The sequence below is a fragment of the Protopterus annectens genome, chromosome 2.part2 (genome assembly GCF_019279795.1).
Source record: "Protopterus annectens isolate FY-2018-M chromosome 2.part2, PAN1.0, whole genome shotgun sequence".
In the NCBI taxonomy this organism is placed as follows: domain Eukaryota; kingdom Metazoa; phylum Chordata; order Ceratodontiformes; family Protopteridae; genus Protopterus; species Protopterus annectens.
Window position 1 is genome coordinate 971,066,176 of NC_056730.1, and position 23,427 is coordinate 971,089,602.

Below are 23,427 nucleotides of genomic sequence, written 5' to 3' on the forward strand. Positions count from 1 at the left end.
CTTGACATTGAGTAGATGACCGTCCCTCTGAGACAATAGGTGTGGAATCAAAGGTAAAGGCCATGGAGGCTTCCTTACCAGACTCCTCAGTAATGGGTACCAGTGTTGCCGAGGCCAATCTGGAGCTATTAAAATCATCCTTGGCTTGTCTTGTCTGACCTTTAGGAGTACCTTTGGGAGGAGAGGCAGAGGTGGAAAGGCATACACATGAAGATTTTTCCAACTGAAAGAAAGAGCATCCACTTTCCAAGCTGTGTGATGAAACCTTTTCGTGCAAAACTTTGGCAGCTGGTGGTTTAACGGAGAAGCGAACAGATCTATGTCTGGAGTTCCTCATGACACTGTCAATTTCCGAAATACATGAAGATCCAGTTTCCACTCGTGGGGATCCATGATTTGCCTGCTTAACACATCTGCTAAGGAGTTCTGTGCTCCCGGCAGAAACCTTGCCTGAAGATTTAGTTGCAAGCTGAGCGCAGTCTCCCACAAAATCATTGCTTGCCTGCATAGAGGATAAGAATGTGTTTCCCCTTGTTTGTTGATGTACCACATGACAGTTGTGTTGTCTGTTAGAATCAACACCTGCCCTGGAAGAAGTAACTCCTTGAAAGCCATTAATGCAAACTGGACTGCTAACATCTCCTTCATGTTGATATGTAGATGCTGTAGTCTGGCAGGCCACTTGTCTTGTACCCACTTTCCATTCAGATGAGCTCCCCAAGCTATGTCTGAGGCATCTGTCGTTAGAATCTGACTCGCCTCTGGCCGGGTCACAGAGAGTCCCTTGTTTAGGTGACATTCCTGAGCCCACCACAAAAATTCCTTTTGAATGCAAGGTATTATTTGAATGACAGTGTCCAAATCCTGGCAGTGCTGTGTCCATACATTTTTGAGATACCATTGTAGCTTCCTCATATGCAGTTTGGCATTGGGAAGCACCAGAATACAAGATGCCATGAACCCTAAGGCTTGAAGGACTGTCCTTGCAGTCAGCCCGGACTGAAGAGATAGTTGATGAAAGTAAAGGGAAAGATTCTTTTGTTTGTCTGGGGTTAAAAAGGCCATCTGGGTTGCTGTATTCAGTCTCACACCCAGAAAGCACATGTCTTGAGAGGGTACTAGACTGGACTTTATTTCGTTCACAGAATACCCTAGGCATCTTAGCACTGCTATCACATATTCCAAATGCTGAAACAGGTCTTCCTTTTCTTGAGCCAGAATCAGGCAGTCGTCCAAGTAAGGATAGATTTGTATTCCTTTTAGCCTGAAGTAAGCTATCACTGGAGCCAGAACTTTTGTGAATACTCTGGGCAGTAGATAAGCCAAAGGGCAATGCAGAGAACTGATAATGGGAATTCCCAGCTCGAAAACGCAGATACTTCCTGCAACTTAGTCTGATAGGCACATGAAGGTAAGCCTCCTTGAGATCTAAAGTTACCATCCAGTGATCTTTTCCCAGCAGAGGTAAAAGCTGTTGTAACATCAACATTTTGAACTTGGGAATGTCCAGATAAGAGTTGAGGATAGATAAATCCAAAATTGGTCTCCACGTGTTCCCCTTTTTGGTACTAGGAACAGGCGAGAATAAAATCCTAGGCCTCTTTCTGGCACAGGAACCGGCTGAATGGCCCCTATTTGGAGTAACAGAGAAATTTGCTTGTGAGCCTCTTTTCTTTGTAGAGGAGGAATGTCTGGCATGCCTTTGAAAGGAGGCAAGGTATGGAAATAAAACCTGTAACCGTGGTGAATGATATCCAATACCCATCTGTCTTGGGTAATTAAACTCCAATTTTCTTTGAAAAGTGCCAGCCTTCCTCCCAAAGGTGCTGCCAGACGAGAAGGTTCTGGCAGCTGAAAAGGCAGGTCATTGGGTCTGTTTACGAAAGGACTGACCCCTGCCCTCACCAGAAGACTGAGCAGGTGAACTCCCTGTTCTAGGCCTAAAAGAACCTTGAGCTCTGCCCCTACCACGTCTAGACCTACCCCTAGACTGGGAATCATAAGAAGGATATGCCCACCCCTTAGTAGGCCAATTTCTACTAAACTTCGGAGGCTGAACCTGCAAAAAATCTTTAACAGTCTGCATAGACTTAGCCTTGTCCTCCATTTTCTTTAAAACTGCTTCCACAGGCGAACCAAACAACACATCAGATTGTAACGGAGCATCTAAAATCCTTGTCTTAACATGCTCAGCCAAATTCTGATCCCTCAGCCAGGCGTGCCTGCGAAGAACAGAACCAGTGGCAGCCACCCTCGAAGAGGCCTGTACAGCATCAAAACCACATTGCAAAGAATGCTTACCCACCTGTTCAGAAACATGAACTAAATCCTGCAACTCTTTACACTCAATACCTTCCGCCAGAGCATCCACCTTAGACTTCAATTGTGAAAGGAGATAATTTTGGTATTTTAACATGTGGAACTGGCAATTCAAAGCCCTCATGGCTAAAGTGGAAGAAGTATACACCTTCTTTCCCCATCTATCCAAAGCCCTTGCCTCTTTATCAGGAGGAACAGGATTTTTAACAACAGAAGCCTTAACACCTTTAGGCCCCTGAGAAACAGTTTCTGGGTCTGCCCTAGGACTCTTAAGATACTTATGAGCTTCAGGCACCCTATAATACCTATCCGGTTTAACTGGGGCAGGAGGCAAAGAATCAGGGTTCAGGAAGCCTCTGCAAAACATCTTCCACCACATCCAGAACAGGAGGTATAGCCAAAGGCCTATGCTGGGGTAGAAACAAAAATTCCCTAAGCCTTTTCCTGGAATCAGAGAAATCTTGACCTTCCCATTTAAAATGCTCCCTCATGGAATGAAGAGTCTCTGAAAAAGAAAAATCCTCAGGAGGAGAAGCCGAAGGGGTAGAATCATCTACATCAGAATCAGAATAAGGAGGATGCTCCTGCAAGTCTTCAGCCGAAGACTCAGAAGCCTCCGAACACTGCTCAAAACTCTCAAACTCAGGTTCCACCCTAGGCCTCTTATCAGGAGGGGGCATAGAACCTCTAATCATAGTAATCAAATCTTCTGCCATTTTAAGCATATGTTTCTTAGGCAGAGACCCTGAAGAACTAGGAGAAACACCCACTGAAGTTAAACCTGGCCTGCCTCTCGAAGAAGCCTTGGGAACAGAAGGGGAGGGCCTAACCACCTTAGGAAGGGAGGGGAGAACAGCTACCTGAGAAGCCCCTCAGCCTGGCCTACCTCCTGAGAGGACACATCTTGTAACAGTAAAGTCTCTCCCTGAGACTCCAAAGAAACTTCTGGCAGAACCTCCGGCTCCACCGAGCCCTCTAAAGAACCGGCGTCCGGGACAGACGGTTCTTCCAACCTAAACTTTGCTGCTTTGTCCTTGCGCTTTTAGGAAGCGGGCCGGAGCATCCGGCGGCATTTTATAATTACAACGCTTCCCAAAAACTAACCTGGCACAGTCTAATCTTCTCTTTATAGTGCGTTTGTTAAATCTAGCACAAGAGCGACAACCAACAACGTCGTGCTCAGGCCCTAAGCAAGGTATACACAAGGTATGGTAATCCCTATGAGGTATCTGTTTCCCACAAGAAATACAGTTATTCACTTTTTCTGACATCCGGTTAAATACTGAGGCAAGAAAAAACCAAAATATTCCCCAACGGGGTACTTAGCCAACTTTGATTCGGTCTGAAACTCCGACTTCAGAAAATTTCAGAACGCCAACCTGCACTCACAATACTGCTTCTGCATCAGACCATGCGGCAAAAAAGACTGAGGATATGACGTCGGTCATGCGCATTTGTACCCTGACGTCCTGACGTCAGACTAATGCGCCTTGACCGACGTCAGCCTTATACTTTGGTATTCGGGCCGACTGGGACAGCGGACTACCCAAGTGTTAGGACTGCAGCAATGTGGGATGAAGAACATCTTGCTTTTGAGCCTCTGCCCACTGATTTGGGGGTAGATCTGGCCAATCGTTTGGGGTTGGTAAAGTATGGAATTAGAATCTGTATCCTTGGGAAACTATATTTAAAACCCATTTGTCCTGGGTAATGAGTTCCCAGTTTTTTGCTTGCAGAGCAATCTTTCCCCTTAAAGGAGCAGTCAATTGAGAAGGGCTTGGAAGTTTTAAAATTAAGTCATTGAGACAGTATACCATAGGTCTGACTACTCCCTGCTTTGGAAGTGGGAGCCCCCCACTGCTTAGTCCTGTGAGTACCTTGGGACTGAAGCCTGGGTGTTCTGCTGGTTCTGGGTTTGGACTGAGAAGGCCTGGAAGAGGCAGGAAAGGACCAATTCTTAGAGGGCCAATGCCTACTAAATCTTGGAGGCTGTACTTGCAGGAAATCTTTAACAGTTTGCATAGATTTATCTTTTTCCTCCATCTTTTTAAGTACTTCTTCTGCTTTGTTGCCAAACAGGCAGTCCTGGTTTAAGGGAGCATCCAGCAACTTAGCTTTAACATGATCTGGCAAAGATTGCTCCTTAAGCCAAGCATGCCTTCTAAGTACAGACCCAGTGACAGCAACCCTGCAAGATGCCTCTAGTGAATCAAAACCACATTGCAAAGTATGTTTTCCAACTTGTTCAGCAGAATGCATTAAATCCTGTAAATCCTTATTTTCAGCACAGTCAGGAATCAACATCATTTTCTGTTTAAGCAATCCAATAATATGCTGCTGATACTTTAACATATGAAACTGGCAGTTTAAGGCGCTAATGGACAAGGTTGCATAAGTGTATACCTTCTTACCCCATCTATCCAGTGCCCTGGAATCTCTATCAGAGGGGGTAGGATTTTTGGCAGTAGGCCTTAATGTCCTTGGGTCCCTGTGAAATGGTCTCAGGATCCGCAGTTGGATTTTTAAAGAGGAACTTGTGAGAGTCAGGAACCCTGTAATATCTATCTAGTTTTCTGGGAGCAGGAGGTAAGGAGTCTGGGGCCAAGCTAGATTCCAAAAAGGCATCATCAACAATGTCCAGTACAGGGGGGATAGCTAAAGGCCTGTGTTGAGGCAGGAGTAAGAAATTCCTAAGCCTCTTTTTTAGAATCAGAGTAATCCTGGCTTTCCCAGTGAAAATGCTCCCTAAGAGTATGCAAGGTTTCACCAAAAGAGAAATCCTCTGGAGGGGAAGCAGAGGGAATAAAGTCCTCTGCGTCACAATCCTCATAGGTAGATAAGGGTAAATCCTGGTCATCAGAGGAGACAGAAATTTCAGAATCCTGATCAGAAGAATCATAAGCAAATTCAGTCCTAGGTCTCTTAGAGGGGGAAGGTTGGCTTCCCCTGATTAAAGTAATAAGGACTTCAGCCATTCTTATCATTTGTTTTTTAGGCATAGAGGCCCGATCATGCGGTCTGGGCGTCGGTTTTCTAGGCATGGATCAAGTTTTAGGCCTTGAAGAAGAAGATAGCGTTGATTTAATATGCAAGTCGGTAGGCCGGAATACACCATCAGAAGCCAGTGCCTGCACAGCGGCTCCAGACCCATCCAAGGTAGAGACATCCGCAGGTTCCATAGACGAAGAAGCATCTCGCGGCATACCAGACTCCGAATGGGTCTCAGCAGAGGCCTGTGAATCTGTAGAAGCGGGCATCAGTGGCTGCAAAGGCACCTCACTGAGTACCGGCGGACTGGCGACTAGCTTAATGGAAGCGTCGTCGGCAGTTTTGGACCTATGCGGTCTGTCTCTGTCTTTATCTTTACGTTTTTTTTTTCAGAAGATCGGTAGTTGGATGGTTTATCGAAGCCATTTCGGAATATGGAGAATGACAGCAAAAAAATTTAGTGACAAAGATAGCCCGGCTTCACGTGCTAAACAAGGCACAAAACCAACAGTGAGGGACGTCATGGTCTGGGCCTAAACAGATGACGCAGTAAGAATGAAAATTTCTGTGAGGTACTTGCTTTCTGTAGGCAAAATAAGAAGTTATGTACTCACCATAACGTTCCATCTGAGTAGGTATCTTCATTTGTCTGCAACCTTTGGGATACGGATCCGATCTCGGATCCGAGCCAGCAACTTCTATCATTGCATAGATCGGAGCTCCTAGCTCCTCCCCTTACCCATAATCCCCTGCCTACCCTGACTGACCTCAGATCAAGTTTGCCCCATAGCACAGCTGATAAAAGTGTCCCAAAGGGAACATATGCTAATAACCACAAGAACGATCATTTTGGTCAGGGGGAAGGAGGGGGGAATGGTCGCAGACAAATGAAGATACCTACTCAGATGGAACGTTATGGTGAGTACATAACTTCTTAATCTGAAGTAGGAATTCATTTGTCAGCAACCTTTGGGACAGAATCCCCAGCTACCTAAATCTTGGGTGGCCTTCACGGAAGGATATTCCGGAGCACCGCAGAGCCAAAGGACGCCCTACCTCGGGAGACAACATCTATTTTATAGTGGCTGATAAAGGTGTAAGATGAAGCTCAAGTGGCTGCGGAACAAATGTCATCCAGTGGAACCCTAGTTTGAAAGGCCACAGATGTGGCAACGGCCCTAGTAGAATGAGCATGGACTCTTTGAGGTGCAGGCCTTCCCGAGCTCTGATATGCTAAAAGAATACAACTTGAGATCCATCGAGAGAGAGAAACTTTAGAAACTGGCTTTCCGAAATTACTTTTGGCAAAGGAGATAAACAACTGATCGGATTGCCTATGATCAGCAGTTCTATGGATATAAAACGTAGTTGTCTGTGTACGTCTAAGGAATGTAGCTTGTACTCTCCTTTGTTTTGAAAGTTGGGGAAAAACACTGGAAGACTGATAGATTGATGTTCGCTTCTGAAGATACCTTAGGTAGAAAGGACGGATTAATCCTGAGGTAAACCCTATCCGGGTGAAAGACCAGATATGGTGGTTTGACACAAAGAGCTTGCAATTCCGACACTCTTTTGGCTGAAGTTATGGCCACCCAAAAGGCTGTCTTCTAAGAGAGAAATTTGAGATCAACCGTGGCCGCCGGTTCGAATGGGGGACCAGTCAAGGCCTGTAAGACTAAGGATAAATCCCATGGAGGTACCACCTCTTTGACTGGAGGCCTAAGGAGGAAGGTACCCTGGAGGAAAGTCTTACACAGTTTGGAAGTGATAAGAGGCCAGACTCTTGCCCCACGTGATAGTATGAGATTGCTGCAAGTTGTACCTTGACTGTGGAAGAACTAGCCCCCTGGTGAAAGAGAGAGGTTAGAAAATCTAGAACTGACGCTATCGGGGCTGTAAAAGGGTCTAAACGACGGTGTTCTGCCCAAATGGTGAAGCGTTTCCACTTACTTCGATAAACCTTCCTGGTGGAAAGCTTGTGAGCTGCTACAAGAATGGCTTTGACAGGTGATGAGATCCCGGGAGTCCTTATGAGGAGTGGAACTGGAGCAACCAAGCCGTCAGCTTGAGGTTGACCAGGTTCAGAGTCGGAAGATCGAGAGGGTGAGAAATGAGATCCGGGAGGGGATCCAGAATCCATGGTGGATACACTAGGTGAGACCATAGGCAAGGGAACCATGGCTGACGAAGCCAGAATGGGGCAATGAAGATCATCTTGCTCCCCAACTGCCTGGCTTTCTGTAATAATTTCAACATCAGGGGAAGAGGAGGGTAAGCATAAAGCAGACCGGGAGGCCAAGCATGAACTAGAGAGTCTCTCGGGGACTCCCCCGGAGGGAGGATCAGAGCGAAGTAATCGTTGCATTTGGTGTTTGAAGGAGAGGCAAAAAGATCGCAACAAGGTTGCCCCCATTGGGCAAATACTTGCTCTGCAACTCGATGGTTGAGAGACCATTCGTAAGGAGTCAGGATAGTACGACTGAGCCTGTCCACTAGAATGTTGGACCGTCCCGGAATGTGCGTTGCTACGAGAAAGCGGTTGGTGGAAATCGTCCATTCCCACACTCTCATGGCCTCGCAGCAAAGGGGGTAAGACCTGGTTCCCCCCTGTTTTCTGATGTACCAGACGACCGACATGTTGTCTGTCTATACTGCAATCGTCCCTACCAGAAGAGAGTTGTGTAGTGCCTGCAACGTCAAAAGCACTGCCCTCATCTCTAGGACGTTGATATGCAAAGAGGTCTCTACGTCGTTCCATGTGCCTTGGACTGTCGTGCCTGAAAAATGCCCCCCACCCACCCCAGGCGAGAAGCGTCCATGGTCACTGTGTCGACTGGCGGAGGTAGTGAGAAGGGACGTCCCGTGTGGAGATTGGGAGACTGGAGCCACCACACGAGCGATCTTCTGCAAACCTTGCTTAAGGAAATGGGGTGAGACAGGGGGTTGCGAGACAGGGACCATTGTACCTGGAGGGTCCACTGCAAGACCCTCATGTTCAACCGGGCCAATGGCAGCAGAGGGATTGCAGCCGCCATAGATCCTAGGGCCCTCAGGACCAATTCCGCCGAAGGAGTTTGCAGTTGAAGGATGGCCTGCACGTGCAACATCAGGTTCCGAAGCCGATCTGGAGTCAAGAACTCAAGCATCTGTCTTGAATCCAGTCTCGCCCCTATAAAATCCAACACCTGTGTAGGGATGAGAGAGGATTTGGTCATGTTGATGGTTAATCCTAATAGTGGAGCCAGACTGAGGAAATAATCCCTGCAGGAACAAAGTAGATGCCTTGTTGGGGCCGTAAGGAGCCAATCGTCCAGGTATGAAAAGTCCTGAATTTCCTGGAGTCTCAGGTGGGCCGCTTTTATCGCTAGGACCTTGGTGAACACCCTGGGGGCTGAGGTGAGGCCAAAGGGGAGGACCCTGAATTGAAAGTGACTGGCTCCCAGCCGGAAGCGGAGAAACCTTCTGGAACGCCTGTCCACTAGAATGTGATAGTACGCATCCTTGAGGTCTATGGAGCACATCCAGTCGTCCTCCTGCAATAAGGGGAGGACGGATTGCAACGTGACCATTCGGAACTTTTCTTTGGGTACCGCCAGGTTTAGGAGAGAGAGGGCGAGGATGGACCTCAAGTCCCCCGTCTTTTTTGGCACCAGAAAGAACCTGGAGTAAAACCCTGATCCGACTTGATCTGGGGGGACGGGCTGGATGGCTCTTTTTTGCAGAAGCTGCTGAATTTCTGCAGCAGCCGTCTCCTTCTGACTGGGTGGAAAGTCGGGGAGGCCTCTGATTCTGGGGGTTACGATAAAGGGAATTTGGTAATCTCTGGATATAATACGAAGCACCCAGCAATCAGTTGTTATGGACTCCCACATTGCTAGGTGCCTCGAAAAACGCCCCCCGACTGCCTCCAGAGTGGAGCAGTCGGGTAACCCCTCAGGGGTTCTGCGTGGGCCTCTCAGAGAACGGTTCTCTGGACCCAAAATTCCTGGGACCCCCTCTGCCTCTGGGGCGGCGTCCTCCCTGTCCTCCTCTGCCATGAGAGGACTGGTTGTCCTGAGCAGACTGGGATTGATGCAATTTTCGGAACCACATCGTCTTCTGACTCTTTTGGTTCTTGGCAAAGGACCTCTGGGGTGCAGAGAAGCGGACTCCGACGGCAGACAAGGTCTTCCCGTCTTTCTTGCTCTGGACAAGAGTGTCGCGAACGGTTTTGCCGAACAGTGCAGAACCATCAAAAGGGGCATTCGCGAATGACGCCTTAAAGGGTTCCGAGAAGTCACAGTGACGGAGCCAGGCCTGTCTCCTCATGACAAGCCCGACTCCTCCTGCTCTATTGGCTCCCTCCGTAGCATGAGACAACAGCCGCATAGAGGTGTTAGAGATAGAGCGGAGGGTGGCCATTCGGAAGGAGTACAGATCCTTGTCTCCCTCCGACATGGACCCTGGGGGGAAGCAGCGTATTCTTTAATTAGATCCCGCTGCATCCGAATAACGAGTGCCATGTAGTTCAAGGCCCTCATAGAGAAGGTCGCTGAACTGAAGGCCCGCTTCCCAAGACGGTCCATCGCGCGAGACTCCTTGCCCGGAGGATGAACCGTGGGGCTCTCCTGAGCCAACTCTTTCTTGGTGGCTGCAGCCACCAACATAGCATCCACAGGGGGACCTCTGCTCCAGTGTGATCTCACTGCAGGGGGGCTCAAAATTTTGTTCGGGCACTTGGGGATTGGCTCTATGGTGTCCGGTTCCTTCCAAGCCCTAGAGGATATGAGATCCACCAGGGGGTCGGGTGGAGGAGACACCCAAGAGGTAGATGGTCCTGCCTCAAACACCTCAAGGAATACGGACTCATCAGAGGAAGCCTTGGGGGCAGACTACCCACCCCTGATTTTGAGCATTTCCATGATGTCTCCAAAGGAGACATCCTTGGGGGGTGATCTAGGGGAGCCTTCCCCTTCATCCAAGTTTGTATCTTCGGTGAGAGTCTCGGGGGAGTCTATGTGCCTCCTCTTGCACTTTGCCTTGTGAGGAATCTCCTCGGGGGGGGGGGGCTGTCCGAGGAGTCCTCACGGACTGTATCTTGTTCCACTGGAACTCCTAGAGGCGCTGAGGCAGGCTGCCCTGAAGGCTGGATGAGGGGAGCCAGGACCAGATGAGAAGGAGTGCGGGAGGGAGCCGAAGCCAGGACCGGAGCCCTGGAAGCACTCGACAGTGCCCTCTCCACTGCAGTGAAAGCAGAGGGGGAGCCGCTCTCTGACGGATCCGAGATCCGACTCCCACTCATATCCGAAGTGGGGATCGGACCCGGCGCCAAGAACGTCGGTTCCGAAGGACCAGTGTGCTCTGACCGGGACGGAGCCGAAAGCACACAGAATCCCTCGGATCCGAAGCTCAGCCCACAGCTACGAGAGGTCGGATCCGACAAACTCGAGGGAGCCATCGGAGACGACGTGCCCAGCACGGTCGGCTCCGACCTACCCCCGGATCCAACGTGGCTCGGCTCCGAGCACTCCGAACCCGGAATGCGGGTCGGAGAAGGAGCAATAGGGGCGAAAAAAGGGGTCGAGCTCCCCCCCAGAGGGGGGGGGAGGCAAGAGCACTCCCATCTGCATCTGGGCCTGGATGAATCTCCTCATCATCCAGTCCATGTCCGCATCTGACATGCTAAAAGTGGACCTGGAGTGCCGCCTTGATGACCTCGACGGGGACCGGATCACCTGCTCCTCGGGTCCCGGGGAGAAACAAGGGGATCGGATCGGAGGAGGAGACCGAGAAGACCAGGACGGAGAAGCCCTCTTGGCGGGCGGGGCCGATGAAGAGTCATTGGCCAGCTGCTTAAGGTGCTTCTCCCGCCGCTTCTCTTTCCTGGACTCCCTATCCTCCAGAGCCGAAGCAGGAGGTTGAGTCCCGGTCGGAGGAAGGGAGGCAGGAGTAACTGCTACCGGGGGGGGTAGCGGGCACCGAAGTACCAGAGGCCGAAGCAGAGTCTGGGGGTAAAAGGCCCGCCAGAACCAGCTTCGACCTTCGATCCTTGAGTGCCCTGGGGTTGAACATCACGCAAATCACGCAACCCGAAGAGAGGTGTTCAACCCCAAGGCACCTAACGTACCGAGTGTGGCCATCAGCCAGTGAAAGCTTGTGACCACACTCGGTGCATTTCGAAAAAATGGCTTTAGGGGCCTCCGACATTACTAAAGTACAGCACACTCACTAGGCCCCTAACACTCAAGTCACACACACATGCTACGACCAGCGGGGGAGGGAGGAATATTTTAAATTAAAATTTAAGCTGAGAAGCTAAAATAATAATAAGTTTAGTGTTAAGGATAAACCTACCACGCACACACAATCACTCAATCAAAAAAGAAGAAAGAAAACTTTTTCCTCACAAAAACGCCAAGAGCTCTGGAATCTAGCTGTTACTTGAAGAGCGGCAAACTAGATCTGAGGTCAATCAGGGTAGGCAGGGGATTATGAGTAAGGGGAGGAGCTAGGAGCTCGGATCTATGCTATGATAGAAGTTGCCGGCTCGGATCCGAGATCGGATCCGTATCCCAAAGGTTGCTGACACATGAAGTTCCTACTTCAGATCAATTGTTAACTTTTTCTGACACTGGTTAGAGCAAGAAAAAAGGATCCCCAATGGGGTACAAGCTTTAGAAGGCTTCAGGTTTGAAACTCAAAAAATGAAAAATTTAATGTAGCGGCCGACCGGCACTTGCAAACTGCTTCTGCTTCAGGCTCCTCGGCATGAAAGACTGATGTAATGACGTCAGCTGCCTGTTTTATTCTCCTGACGACCTGACGTCATGGAAGAAATGACGGCATCTGATGCAGAAATCCCAAGACTCTGGTATTCGGGCCAATTGAGGCAGATAACCCAAGTGTAATGACTGCAACAGTGAAACACGAAGAACATCAGAGAGAGAAAGAGAGAGACAGAGATAGATTTTGTGTGTGTGTGTGTGTGTGTGTGTGTGTGTGTGTGTGTGTGTGTGTGTGTGTGTGTGTGTGTATACACACACATACATACACATGCACGCACAATGTGTGTAAGGTAGTGGAATTAAAGAAAAGCAGGAACAAGGTGTACTATGGCTCTGAAATAATATGAAAATGAGTATGTGTGAGGTACGTAGCAGGATAGTTATAAGAAAAAATTCCAATACAGCAAAAAACATCACGCATTACTGCTGATTTTGAGATGATATGTTAATCACGTTAATGTTAATATGCTACAAACCAAGAAAACAATTAACAATGCACATAGGCCGCTGTAAATTTGAATGGGAATAACTCAAAATATATTGCTTAAGGAAAGACAACAATCAGTAATCAAATAGTTTTGCATTATCAAGCCAGTGTGCTGAAATATTTCTATTTTTGGAAAAAGGTAACTTACAGGCTCATAGGTTTGATTGCCAAGTTTAAGACCTACTGACTTTAAAAAAGCTTGCTAATGTAACCCTCTGCTGCTATGTTTTACTACACACACACACACACACACACACACACACACACACACACACACACACATATATTTAGCTTTGAAGTGTTAATGACTTAAGTCTGAAAGTAAGAAGAGGCTTATTCCATAATCTTGGGAAGTTTGTTTGTTTCTTTCCGGTCCGCTAATGATTGGCAGTAGAGTTTTACGTGCTGGCTTGCCGGGCCTAACGCACAACCTTCAATGAAGGAATGCCCATTCACGCATGTCGCCACACAGAAGACGCTCTAACTGAGAATCGAACGGGCAACGTCTAACTGTGAGGCGACAATGCTACCATAATCTTGGGAAGTGAAGGGTAAAATATACCTCATCATTTTTGAAGTTCATGCTTAACAGCAACAAATTTAGTAAAATATACTTAGTAAAGTATATCTAAGAAGCTAAGTTCAACGAGATGTGATTTAATCTTTTAAAAGTGCAGTTAAAGCAACCAAGACTAAACTGACTTTATAGGTATTGAGAAATAATAGACCAAAATAACCTGATGACACAATAACTGTTATATAGTTTTATTGCACCAGCTATACTTTATATGAGAAATTGTTATGCTTTAAAACACCTTGACTAATCCAAGAATTCAAATTTGATCACAGCTTGCAATACATGATTTTTAATTACAAAGACGTACATCTATAATGTTTCACCCCGGGCCTCCGCTGAAAATTGGCTTTGTTCCAAGTCGGACTTTTCCAGAAATAAAAATAAATAAAAAATAAAAAAGCCCACAATATTTGTCATCTACCAAAAAGGTGCCATATTACGACTTTTTACGTGCCACAATGTAGCCTATAATTCACCATTCAATGCATCTATAACCCAGCTTTGGAATAATCTGACTTCAGGCAAGTCACCAAATTCCTCGAAAGCACAGCTTCAAAAATGTTATGTGTTCCCAATGTAATGATAAAGGATCCTGCAAAATGCCATTGCAGAACTACTTAATTGTTAGTCATCCTCTAAAATTTTGATTAAGCCCTCTGGTAAGGTATTCCCTTCACCTGGATATAGTGCATAAAAATACCTATATCCTTCTTTACCTGGGGGGGGGGGGGAGATTGGACTAAGTTGACTTAACCCTGTGTCCCTCCTATGATTCAAAACAAAACTAAGCCCTAATCTAATGTAATCCCCAGCACAATGTAATTATCTGAAGTTGTTGTGCGCTAAATGTACATATACTGAATTATACATTCATTTGAGTCAGATTTCAGAGAGCCTGGATACCCAAACATACAAAATGTACACTTTTGGGCCATGGATGTCTGTTAAATGTTTTCAACGAATGGAAATTAGAAGTTATGTACTTACCATAACTTGACATCTGTGTTGTCCATTTTCATTCTTCCTCACGAATGGGTTACAGATCCGATCCATGGATTTGACTCGGCTGCATTTACAATCCCCAGTGCCTCAGAGTTTGCTGCCTTACTACCCACTGTGTAATGCAGACAGGACAGAAACACAAAAAGACTGAGGCTCAAACCTGGAACAGGAGAGTTCCATTATCATCCAAAGATCTTTCTAGGAGTGACAAGGCCAGGGGATGGCTGGGAGGGAAGGTGGGGAAGTATGTAAATGGATGACACAGATGCTAATTTATGGTAAGTATATAACTTCTAAATCTGATGTTGTCCTTTTCATTCTTCCTCATGAATGTTTCAGAGTCCCCAGCTATATAACTCTCTTGAGGCCCTCGAGGAAGGACATGCCAGAGAACTGTTGATCCAAAGGAAGTTCTGCTTCTGGAGACCATGTCCAATTTATAATGTGTAACCAAGGTATGAGAGGAAGTAGCCATAGATCTAGTGGAATGCACTCTAGGAGGATGAGGCAATTACAAACCTTTCTGAGAATAAATCACCGAAATGCAATCAGTAATCCATTTAGCTAAAGTAGTTTTAGAAACTGCTTGGGAAGTGAAGGATAAAATATACCTCATGTTTTTTTTAAGTTCATACTTTAAAGCAACAGCAAGAAATTTAGTAAAATACACTTAGTAAAGTATATATAAGAAGCTATTAGGAGAAAAGGACATAAACGACTGAACAGACTTTCTCTACTGTTTTGTTCTGTCAAGATAAAAGCGTAGTTGTCTATGAACATCAAGAAGATGTAGCACATGAAAAACGTGTAAAGCACTCAAAAAACCAATAAACTCCAACCAGAGTGCAGTAGCCAAGGAGAACACTCGATGCTTCTGAAAAACTTTGATGTCACAAGAAAAAATACACGTAAACGCGTTTAAATCCACAATACTCTCATGCGTTTTCATCCATAGAAATGGACTTCATCAGACAACCATTGATGTTTAATTTACCCTTTATATACTGACATTCATCAAATTCTAACCAATTAAAACATTAAAAAACTTTAAAAAAACTTTTGAATGTGCCAATCAGCCTTATTCATACCTCATGAATATTCATTAGTAGCCATTTTTGTGCCATGTATAAAAAACCTTATAAATGTCTTGACAACATTTAAAATAAATGTTATATAAATACAATATTTGTAAAAACTATTGATATGTTTCAATAAATAAATAAATAATACCATACATATAAATGTTCATAATATAAATTATAATAATTTATGCTTATAGTGCCAATATGTATTAAAACTAGGCAACAGTGCCCTCTAGTGATAAAAACTCTTATAACCCTTATATTTTGTTTGCTTTCAGTTTTAATAGGGAGACAATACTTAAAAAATCATTTAAGCCAGGCTTTTTCCCTGCTTCTAAGTATACCTGCCACCACAATTCCCTACTCTCTAGAATTTCCTCCCATATACCACCCCTAACATCTTTTTGAACTTGTTGAAGGACAAAGAATTGAAAACTACATCCCTTACAATTCCTGCTATGTCTAAAGAGAGCATTTGTCTCTTTTTTTCTCAAAATGTCATAAGAATGTTCATACATTCTTTTCCTCAACTCTCTTTCTGTTTTTCCTACGTAGTAGGAAGAACATTTATTGCAGGTTGCCAGATACACCACACCTTTAGTGTCACAATTATGAAAGCCCTTGCTTTTAATCAATAAATTTCTACTTTCCAAAAAGATTTCACTTTTGTTACTAATAAGGGAACATTGACCACACCTACCACATTTAAATGTTCCAATCCTTTTATTATTGTTTGTATGTGGCGTATTCATGTTCCTTTTCTCCAATATATTCTTTATGTTTTTTGAATTTCTATAAATAATCTTTGGCTTAATTTTACTAATTTCCTCTATATCAGTAAGGGCTGCGAATTTGTTCCACTCTTTTTGTAGTGTGTCTCTCAAACTATAATTGTATCTATTGAATTCCACTATCAAATTTCTTTGAAAAAATTCTTCCTTAACTTCAGTTTTACTTTGTTCTTCTGCATGTGTCATAAAGTCATTCATGCCTAAAATAGGTTGAAATCTGTCACCTCTCCCCCCTTCCACGTCTGTTCTTATATTAGTCACAAATGTTCTAGGATACCCCCTGTCCATAAACATATTTGCCAATTTATTGCATTCCATATCAAAATCTGAATTGAGGCTGGTCATTCTCGACCCCCTCACAAATTGTCCCTTTACTATGTTTCTTTTGCAGTGCAGGGGGTGAGCACTGTCAAAATGTAAATAGGAATTGCAATATGTCTTTTTCCTAAACACTTTTGATTCAAACTTCTGTTCAATTCTGTTTTTGAAAATTTCTATATCCAAATATTGTAATACATCGGAATTGATGCTATAAGTAAATTTTAAAAAATCAGTAGTATGACTGATATAATCCAAAAACTCTGAAAACTTGTCATGTCCCCCAATCCAAAAAATAACAATATCGTCAAGGAATCTCCGATACAATAACCATTCCTTATTATAAATGGAATTCAACACAAAACTCTCTTCCCATTTGGACAACACTATGTTGGCGTATGTAGGCGCACACGCTGCCCCCATGGAGACTCCTTCTTTTTGTTGGAAATATTCTCCGTCAAATAATACAAAATTGTATCTTAAAACAGTATCCATGAGGGCTACTGATAATATTTTCTCATTTTGTGTCATAGTGTTGTCCAAAAAAATGCTTTCTTCAAACATTTTCATCCCTTGGTCATGTGGAATGCTCGAAAACAAATCCACAATATCAATAGTTATAAACAATAAATCTTCCTTAAAAGTATCGGGTGTCAGTTGTTTTAAAAAATCCCAAGAATCCTTTAAGATATTTTTATTTTTGACCCAAATATGTTTTGTTTTAAAGTCTATGTATTTCGCTAAGGGAGTGGTTTTTGAACCCTCAGCCGTAACTATGGGTCTAAGGGGGGGGTCTAGCCAATTTTGATGAATGTCAGTATATAAAGGGTAAATTAAACATCAATGGTTGTCTGATGAAGTCCATTTCTATGGATGAAAACGCATGAGAGTATTGTGGATTTAAACGCGTTTACGTGTATTTTTTCGTGTGACATTAAAGTTTTTCAGAAGCATCGAGTGTTCTCCTTGGCTACTGCACTCAAGATGCAGCACATATTCACCCTTATTAGTAAAGTTTGGAATGAAAATTGGCAATTGTATGGACCGATTAATGTTAGTCTCTGTGGCTACTTTAGGCAGAAAAAAAGGGTTGGATCGTAGAGACACCCTATCTTTATGGAAAATAATGTAAGGAAGCCCAACCGATAAGACCTGGAACTCAGAAATTCTTTTTGAAGTTATAGCTAACAAAAAGATTATTTTCCTACAAATACACTTCATATCACATGTGTCTGCTGTTGAGTCAACCCTTGGAGGACCACAATGAGATCCCAAGGGGGAAAGGGATCTTTTATTGGAGATCTAAGGAGAAAAATTCACTTCATAAAAGCTTTACATACTCTGGAAGTTGTTAAAGAGGAGGATTCGTTTCTGGGGTGGAAGTTGGATACCATTCCATAAAATAAAGTAGTGAGGAAAAGAAGGCTAGATGAATTAGCAGCTGAGAAAGGGTCAATATTCTCTTTGGAAGCCCATATAGAAAATCTTTTCCATTTGCTGTAGACTACCTTTGTGGAGGATTTGTGGGAGGCCAAGACACTGTCACTAACTGAGGAAGCGAGCCCGAACCGTCGTACCATCACTGTAAGTGGAGAAACCATGCAGTCAGTTTCAGAGCATAGAGATTGGGATGTTGGATTTCTGAGGGGTAAGATAAGAGATCCAGAGTGGGCTCCAGTACCCATGGAGGATATTTCAAGTGAGACCAGAGAAAAGGGGACCATACATTTCGAGGCCAGAAGAGGGCAATGAGGGTGGCTAAGCTCTTCAGCCTGCATGCTTTCTGTAGAAACACTGGAAACAGTGGAAGAGGGGATAGGCATAAAGGAGACCCAGGGGCCAACCGTGAATCACAGCATCCCTTGGTATCTCCTTCAGAGCAGGGATCAGAGCGAAGTACTTACTCCACTTGTTGAGGGGAAAGGTAAATAGATCACAGCACGGCTGGCCCCAGTGGCAAAAAATCAAGTTCACTATTGTTTGAATGAGGGACCACTTGTGAGGAATCAGAATGGACCTGCTGAGTCTGTCTGCCAGCATGTTGGTTTTCCCCACTATGTGCATTGCAATTAGAAGACAGTCTGAAGAAATCGCCCATTCCTAGATCCTCATGGCCTCTCTGCACAATGGGTAGGAACCGGTTCCTCCTTGTCTGCTGATGTACGAGACTCCTGACATGTTGTCTGTGTGTATTGCAATAGTCCCTAGGGGGAAAACACCCTGAAAGGCTTGCAACATTAGAAGGACTGCTCTCATCTCTAGGACACTGACATGCAGCTTGGTCTTCGAGTAGGACTACGTGCCTTGGGCCACCTTTCCCTTGAAATGCCCACCCCCCCACCCCAGCTGGGAAGTTTTCGTGGTCACTGTGGCTACTGGGGGAGGAAGACAGAACGGCCTGCCCAAAAACAGGTTATCTGACTGGATCCATCATCGAACATGAAGTTTTCAAATTGGAGTGAGTTTTATGAGAACAGACAGAGGCTGGTAAAGAACAGACCACTGAACTGCCAAGGTCCGCTGGAGGATTTACATGAAGAATCTTGCTAGAGGGACTAGAATAATGGCAGCCGACACTGACCGAAAAGCTTGCAACATTAGTTTCACTGGAGGGGACGGATGAGACATTAAGTCTCACACCAGATTTCTCAAACATGTGATGCAATGAAAAGGTAATGAAACCACTTGAGTCATAGTATCCAGTTGAGTTCCTATAAATTCCAGATTCTGTACAAGAGTCAAGTTCGACTTGGCAAAATTTATCGTGATGCTTAGCGAGTTGGAGATCTGAAGCAAGCAATAATTCCCGTCCTGTAGAAGTTGATGTCTGGTTGGGGCAATGAGAAGCCAATCATCGAGATAGGGAAACACCTGGAATCCTCTGAACCTCAGGTGAGCTGCCACGACTGACATGAAATTGGTGAACACTGGGGGGCTGTGGTGAGTCCAAAGGGCAGTGCTCTGCATTGGTAGTGACTGGCTCCCAGCTGAAAGCGCAGGTATTTCCTGGAGCGCTTGTCTATTTTAATATGACAGTACGCATCTTGCAGATCTGTAAAGCACATCCAATCATCCTGGTTCAGAAGACGCAGGATGGATTGAACCATAACCATTCAGAACTTTGCTTTCTTTACATACTGATTCAGATTGCTTAGATCCACAGTTGGTCTAAGGTCCCCTATTTTCTTCTGCGCTAAAAAGAAGTGGGAGTAAGTTCTGAATCCTATTTGTTCTGTTGGGACCTCCTGGACGCCTCTCTTTTGTAGCAGCTGTTGAACCTCTTGAGCTGCGAACTCTCTCTGACTGGGTGGAACATTAGGGATTTTCTTCCCTGTAACAGGAGGTGGAAGGGAAAAGGGAATGTAGTAACCTCTGGATATTATGCTTAGCACCCCAGCACTGTTTGTAAGATTTGCCCAGGTGCAGGGAAACACGACCTCTGACTGCCTCCAGTGATGGACAGTGGGGCACTGCTTCAGGAGCACTGATAGGGCCTATCAGAAGTGTCTGAACCACTGGTTGTGTGGACCACCTCTGCCTCTGGTGAGACATCTTTCATTGAAACCTCCTCCTCTGTTTCTGGAGGAAGTGTCCCCACTCGGGTCTTGAAAAGGTCCTTGAGATTTCCAGAACCATGTTTTCTTCCCACCTCAATGGTTTCTACAGAATGCTCATTGAGGGGTAGAAAACATGATTCCAATGGCAGACAGGGTCTTTCCTTCCTCCTCGCTGTGGGCAAGTATATTGATGATGCAGAGAAGGAGGAGCCAACAAAGGGGGCATTAACAAAAGATACCTTGAAGGGTTCTGCAAACTCTCACAGCCTCATCAAGGCATATCTCCTAATGGAAATGCCTGAACCAGCTACTTGTGAGGCACCCTCTGCTGTGTGGGAAATCAGCCTCATCGATGAACTGACAACAGATGAAAGAGTAGCCAACTGGGGAGAAACGTCTTGAGCTCCTCCACAGACATGGACTCAGTGAAAGAGTTGGAAAGCTCCTTGATCAAATCTTTCTGTAAGCGAGTAAAATGTGCCAGGTAATATAACGATCTCAATGCAAATGTGGATGAGGTGTAGATGTGCTTTCCAAATTTGTCCATCAGTCTGGACTCCCTGTTTGGTGGATGGACAGAGGTGCTCTGCTCGGCTAGCTCCTCCTTAGTGACTGCTGCCACAACTATGGCATCAACAGGGACACCCTTACTCCAATGGGTTCAGTCTGATGGCGGGACTAGAAATTTATCTGCGTGTTTAGGGATGGGCTTGACAGTGTCCGGTTCCTTCCAAGCCCAGCGGTAAACTAAATCAATAAATTCATCCACTGGGGGGGGGGGGGGTTCACCTAAGACATAGATGGGCCAGCCCTGAAAGCCTCAAGGAGCACTCCTCAAAAGTAGGTTGGGACAGCCACCCTTCTGTTACAGGATTTCCAGAATTATTCCAAAGGAGATGTAGTCCGGTGTGATCGAGGGGATCCTTCTCCCTCAACAAAGTCAGTGTCTTCAGTGAGAGACTCCACAGAGGAGTTTGAGTGCCTAATCTTTCACATTTTCTTCTGCGATACCTCTTTGTGGGGTGTTCTTGGATGTGTTGAGGGGGTAATCTCACTGGGAGTGAGTGTGGAGGCTTCCTGTAGCTGGCTGACCCTGAGGAGCAGAAATGATGAGCTCAGAGCTCAGACCCAATGCAGGAAGAAGGTTAGGACACGAGATATGACAGGACGGCTCTCTATGCAGAGAAAAGGCCCTTTCTACTACATGGAAGGCCAACAGATCTGGGGACACCTCTCTTTCTCTTCTTAGAGCTGAGGCAATTGAGGATGAGAGGTCTGGGCCAAATCCAGATCCTAGCACTCCACAGATAATTGCACCCGAGGTGTCAAAAGCCAAGGCACAAAGGGGAAGGGATGGATCTGACAAAGTAGGAGCCAAACCCAACCCCTCAGACCTGGTGTCTACTTCATGGATCTGAGACCTGCCCTGATCCAATAGTGTCAGAGGAGAGCCAGTCAGGGAAACAACCAGAGTCGAGGAAGGGTGCTTCCTCGGATCCAATGCTGACCCTCTTAGGGATCTTGGATCCTGAGACTCCTACACTACAGGTCTCATCGGCGAAGGAGAAAGTACTGGACGGTCAGGTGCACTCACGGATCTGAGAGGGGACGGAGTTGGCAGGATCCCCATCAGGATCTGAGCCTCGAGAAACCTTCATATCATCCTGTCCATATCTTGCTCAGTCAAGCTGCTAGAGGATCTGTATGATGCCACAGATGCAGGTCTATAGTGTTTTCTAGAAGTGTCAAATAACTTCGATGGCAAAGTTGGAGAAGCAAGCTTTGAGAGAAATTCTGTTGTTCGACTCCTAGCCGTTGGATCCAAAGGTCTGGGATCACAGCAAGAGGAGGAAAGTTTTGCTAAACTGGAGATGGTTATCAGTCCTGTTAGATCCAACGAGGGCTGTGGATCCAAAGGAGATGGTGCTATCTTCGGATCTGAAGAGGTTGGATCTAAAGTCTTTGCAAGTTTTTGAGAAGGCTCCACTGAAGCCCTCCATGACTTCTGCAGGGCCCTTTTTTTGGATTCTTTGGAGCCATGATGTGAATTTGAGGGGGCTTGAGCCTCAGGAGAAGAAGATGATGCTGGAAGTAAGGCCTTAAGTATTAAATTATTACTGCGATCGGAGATGGTCCTGGGATTAAAGGCAGCACATATGTCACAGGCTGACCTCAGATGCTCATGGCCCAGGCAGCAGACGCACTTGTGGGCACCGGAATTGGAAATCTTGTACCCACAAAAAGTGCATCTCTTAAAATCCAAGTTTTTTTCAGACATGGCTATAAAAACAAGAAAGAATTGTAGCAAAAAACACAACAGGTTCTTCAAGTGACTAGTGTAACTGCTACACACTCTATAACCAACTTTAAACACTCTTAAATATGGTAATACATTAACACACTATATATATATATATATATATATATATATATATATATATATATATATATATACACACACACACACATATGTAAATATATATATATATATATATATATATATATATGTGTGTGTGTGTGTGTGTGTGTATATTGCAAGAAAATAAATAACTGTTACTGACACTTCTTTATACTGTTAAACAAATAAATACGTTACATTCATAGTTACACACATCATGTGTATGTTTTCACATCCAACCATACTGCATGGTAATTGCCATGAATGCCCTTGACCTTTTAAACAGGAAAACTATTCCCAAATTCCAGCCTGTCTAACTGAAATATCCTTGTTGCTTCCCTCTTAGATGGATAAACTGGCTTTGGTAGCTCACTCCCATCGCCTTAGCACATGTCTTTAGTACCTTGGTTGCCGGAAGACCCAAGTCTGCTGCCACTGTAAGTAAGCAGCCATGAAATATGACAGTATTACAAATTAGAGACAGTCAAGATGCTGCAAAATAAAAGGTGCCCTTGCTCATTTCATCAGTTTTGCTGAAAGCAGGCTGCTTAATGATGGAAGCATCTTCTTATCTATAGGTCTCAGACACACATGCTCTGACTTATTTACAAATGCTTCACATGCAGTGGGTGCAGTACCCCACAGATGCCCTAGAAGTGTGCAGCCAGTCCTTTCCCAACCTTCCCTTAGAAAGAGAGAAAACTGCAGCTGACATTCTGTGTCTGTCAACTCTGCCTGGTACTCTGATGACCCAAGTCGCCTTTTTTTTTCAGTCCACAGGTTCAGCCAAAAGGCTCCCCCTTCCTGCACCAAATACACTTGTTAGTTCCTCCAAAGATGGCAAGAGCCCTCGGGTACATACAGTTCCCTGTGAAGGCAAGAGTCAGGTGTTAGGGGTGGGTTACTCTACAGATCCTGTAGATATGTTCAATTCCACCACCATCGCAGCTCTGTGACCTCCTGTACAGCTGCCTTCAGAAGGTACATGTGCTCTTTCATGCATGGGCAGCATCTTGACCAACTGGTAGAAAGCTTGCAGTATGGTCATGCAGGTGTCACCAACGCAGCAAACCAGCCCACCTCTCTCCATCCAGGATGGAAGAGATGGTGTTTGTCTGCTAACTACCACACCCCACTGCCTAGG

General features: G+C 45.3%; 1 protein-coding gene across 1 annotated transcript in view; it reads right to left on the reverse strand.

Annotated features, from left to right (window-relative positions):
* Positions 1-23,427, reverse strand: part of FER (FER tyrosine kinase) — a gene marked incomplete in the record, with an annotated part of 3,568,968 nt that overhangs the window by 178,774 nt on the left and 3,366,767 nt on the right.